The sequence below is a fragment of the Saimiri boliviensis genome, chromosome 1 (assembly GCF_048565385.1).
Source record: "Saimiri boliviensis isolate mSaiBol1 chromosome 1, mSaiBol1.pri, whole genome shotgun sequence".
In the NCBI taxonomy this organism is placed as follows: domain Eukaryota; kingdom Metazoa; phylum Chordata; class Mammalia; order Primates; family Cebidae; genus Saimiri; species Saimiri boliviensis.
Genome location: NC_133449.1, coordinates 210,008,355 through 210,012,366, shown reverse-complemented (window position 1 = coordinate 210,012,366; position 4,012 = coordinate 210,008,355). Strand labels below are relative to the sequence as shown.

At 29.7% G+C, this 4,012-nt stretch overlaps 1 non-coding gene across 1 annotated transcript; it reads right to left on the bottom strand.

Annotated features, from left to right (window-relative positions):
* Window positions 1–325: 325 nt before the first annotated feature.
* On the bottom strand, window positions 326–433 carry LOC120365691 (U6 spliceosomal RNA). The gene has a single exon (XR_005580573.1). It is a non-coding gene; the product is annotated as a U6 spliceosomal RNA (small nuclear RNA).
* Window positions 434–4,012: the final 3,579 nt, after the last annotated feature.

Here is a 4,012-nt window from a genome sequence, read left to right as displayed (position 1 = left end):
TCACCAGCATCCATTATTTTATGTCTTTTTAGTAATAGCCATTGTGAACAGTATGAGATAATATCTCATTGTGACTTTGATTTGCATTTCTCTGATAATTAGTGATTTAGATCATTGTTTCATGTTTATTGGCTACTTGTATGTCTTCTTTTAAGATGTATCTGTTCATGTCCTTTGTCCATTTTTAGTGTTTGTTGTTGTTGTTATTTTGCTTGTTGAGTTCTTTGTTTAAGTTTCTTAAAGACTCTTTATGGTAGGCTTTTGTTGGGTGCAAAGTTGGTGAACATTTTCTCCCATTCTGTGAGTTGTTTTTTTACTCTGTTGAAAAAATATAAAATGCTTCATGAATTTGCATGTTACCCTTGTTCAGGGGCCAAGAAAATTTTCTTTGTATCATTCACAATTTTGGTATACGTGCTGCCAAAGTGAGCACAACTATTCCATTCTGAGGGGTGAAGGGTCAGAGTAATGAAGGATGAAAATGTCTTGAAATAGTCCAGAAGATGCCTCAGAAGAGAGTGTGGTCCTCCAGCTGTGGTTCATGCACAGCTACTTCTTCATCCCAGTTTTTCTGCTCAGTCTGAAAGGTGTCAAATGCATTTTATTACAATCAACTTTTCTCTTGACAGTTTTGATAACTGCAATTAAGATGTATTTTTTAGTATTTACATAAAGACTTTCCATTTTTCAGTCTATTCCAGTCAAGATATTTTCAAATAAAATCAAATCTTACTCATGTTTATTACTTGTTTATTTTTATGTTGATAATCTCTGAGAAAATGTGTAGGTATATTTATATTCCTATATACATTTTATATATATAGGAATATATTTAGGTATATTTATAGGTATACATAGAAATAAAATATATTCCTATACTTTATATTTAAAATATAGGAATATATTTAGGTATATTTATATTCCCATATATATTATATATATATGGGAATGTATTTAGGTATATTTATATTCCTATATATTTTATGTATATAGGAATAATAATCTGAGATAAAGCAACACATATTTATAAATGAAGAATTGAATCATCATGATATTTGTAAGTAGGAATAAAGTTATAAAACCAAGTCATCCCCCACAGTTAAAAATGTACCTGGAAAGTCTAAAAGTCATATAAGAAATCTATATCAAAATTTTCAAACTTGTTCTTAGTTGGAAAATCTTTTCTAAAAATCTAATTTTAGATAAGCCCAATATATTAGAGGAAAAGAATCTCTATCATTGAAGTAGTGGAATATAAAACTTAAAAGAAGTAGATTATAAAAAACACTTTGTGATAACAAATTGGTTGACTATTTTAAAATGCCATGTTTCATTAAATGACATTTTTATTTATTTATTGTTGACATTGAAAAAGAACTTTTCTTACTCAGAAATGTAAGTTACTTGAAAAATGTAGTATGTATAAAATTGGGATTAATGTTTTGAGAATTTGTGAAGTATCTAGTATTTGACAACTGCCAGATTAATCAATGATAGGCATTTTATTGAAAATAAGCAACTGTAAGAACTCTGTCGGTATTACGCAGAGTATAGGGATGAAATAGACATGACATCTTTCTTAAGTATGTTGTAGTGTAAAAAATGAATCAGTAAGTACAGAAATAATTATGACACAAAGTATAAAATATGGTAAAATAAAATATTAATTGCAGAAGAGAAAAATGATTCTATTTAGATGTTTAATTTTAGCTAGGTCTTTAAATTGATATGAACTTTATATAAGAATGAAAAGATATTTTAAGCAAATAAGTATGAAAAACCAAAAGGTTTGGAAGTATGTATCTATATGGAAATTTGTAAATATTTCACTTAGCAAAAACAGAATTATTGGAGAAAACCTATGAAGAGATCTTAAAATTTAATTGTAGAGAACATTAAATGGTAGATTAAGGAATTGTGACTATTTTGTATTCAATAAGAAGTAAATTTAGTTGTGTCTTTTAAAATGTTTTAATTATACTATTTTCCTCTATTGAAAAATGATATTTATTGTACAATACTGAGAAAATACAAACATACAACAAAAAATTGCCCCATATAAATCTCTTTGGTCACTTTAATTTTTTCATCTTCTTTTGGGCTCTATTCAAACATTACTTTATCAAAGAGGATTATCCTGACCACTCTATGTAAAATACGGTAACCATCTATTCTGTATTGCCTAATCAATAACTGCTTCATCTTTATTCATTTTAGTTATTATTGATGGACATGGCATTTGTGTACTTGTTATTTGTGTGTGTGTGTGTTTCTGTGTGTCATTTATTGAGAGATTCAGGAGTATGTATCTTTTATTCATTCTTGTATTGCTAATACAAATAAAGTCTATATTGTAGTTGAAGTTTAATAAATAGTTTTAATAAGTGAAAAATAAAGTCATACTGTCTTATTGGTTTATTTGCTTGTCTATCACATATTTAAATTATCTAAAATAATCCAGGTTGCTATATCCTGGTAATATAGTAATGAAAGCAACAAACTAGATTTCTGGCTTTCATTTATGTCTGGTTCCTGTAGACAAATGTTACTGCACACAGCTTGAATATCTGAAAAATTACCTACTGCTATTCAGAACCTGACAAATAATAGGTATTTTCGTTTGTTTTAGTTCATTATCATACATTTGGATGTTAAAAATCATAACAAATTTAAGGATAAAAACACTAATCCTTACTTTATGTTACAGTCATTAATATTATCTTTGCAAATTTGCCCACCAACTGTCTAATGTCTAAGAATAATCAGCAACTTTATATAAACATATGTTACATAGTGTTTTATCTTTACTTACAGAGTTTACCATCCATACCTCCTTGTTAAGAATTTTTAAGATTTCAATTAATTGTGTTACAATTGTTGAAAAGATCATAATGTATTCAGGCTTGCTTCCAGAGATATAATCTATACAGTGTGAAAAGACTGCAAGCAGGGATTTATTTCCTAAATATTGGGGTACTTCATCCATGTGAATATGCCACTATTTATTAATTCCTGCATTTGAACATCTCCAATACGAGCTATAATGATTATGGTTCTTGGCCTCCTCTATTTGGGTTCATGGTGTTGAAAGAGGGCTCAGGGCATTGAGGTTAGCATCACAGTGCACTGGGACTGAGTAACTAAATAATGGTTAGATTTTTCATGAGGATAGTGAATACCTGCATGCATACTATCTTTTTTCATTCCATATACATGTCAGAAATCGCATCACAATGCTTTCCCAGTGAAGACAGGCAATTTAGGGTCACTGTCCACAACTACTACACATCTACCAGAGTTGATACGTGGTATGTGACTTGAAACTTACATTTCCTTTCCTTTCTGGTTAGGTTATTTGATCATCTTGACTACATGATAGTCTGTTTGGCTCAGTTTTTGTTATCATCAGAGTCTATCCTAGATGAGCTTTATTTGTGCTGAAATAATTTCAAATGAGTAAGAGGAAATTTATACCAGTTAAATATGTGATATAATTATGACAATTATAACCTCTGGGAAGTATTTCCAAATCTAGTATAATGTTATGGAGAAAATTGCAACACCTTGGAATTGGACTAAACCTCATTTATCACCTAATCCAACCTCTTCATTTTTTATATGAGGAAGCAGAGCTTTAGAGAAGTTCAGTGGTTTTTCCACAGTTTCACAGGCAAAGAATGGCAGAGTTTTGTGTGCCTATTATAACATTGCGTGATCCACGATAGTACCAAATAGTCTAGACTATATATAATAATTTTTCAATCCTTATATTTGAAAATTGCATTCTTTCAGACTCTGACACAAATTAAAGCTGAAGGTCTAAATTAAAAGTCATCTCAGTACAAATTGAATGCCCTTGGAAATATGGAATGTGCTCAGGCCTTCAAAGGTATTGGACAGGAGTAGGATGAATGCTGAAGTTTAATATTAATTTCTCAGACAGAAATGGCAGGCTATTCTTACTTAATCCGCTACACATCTGAAGTGGCTAAAGTTTAGTTTTGTACTCATT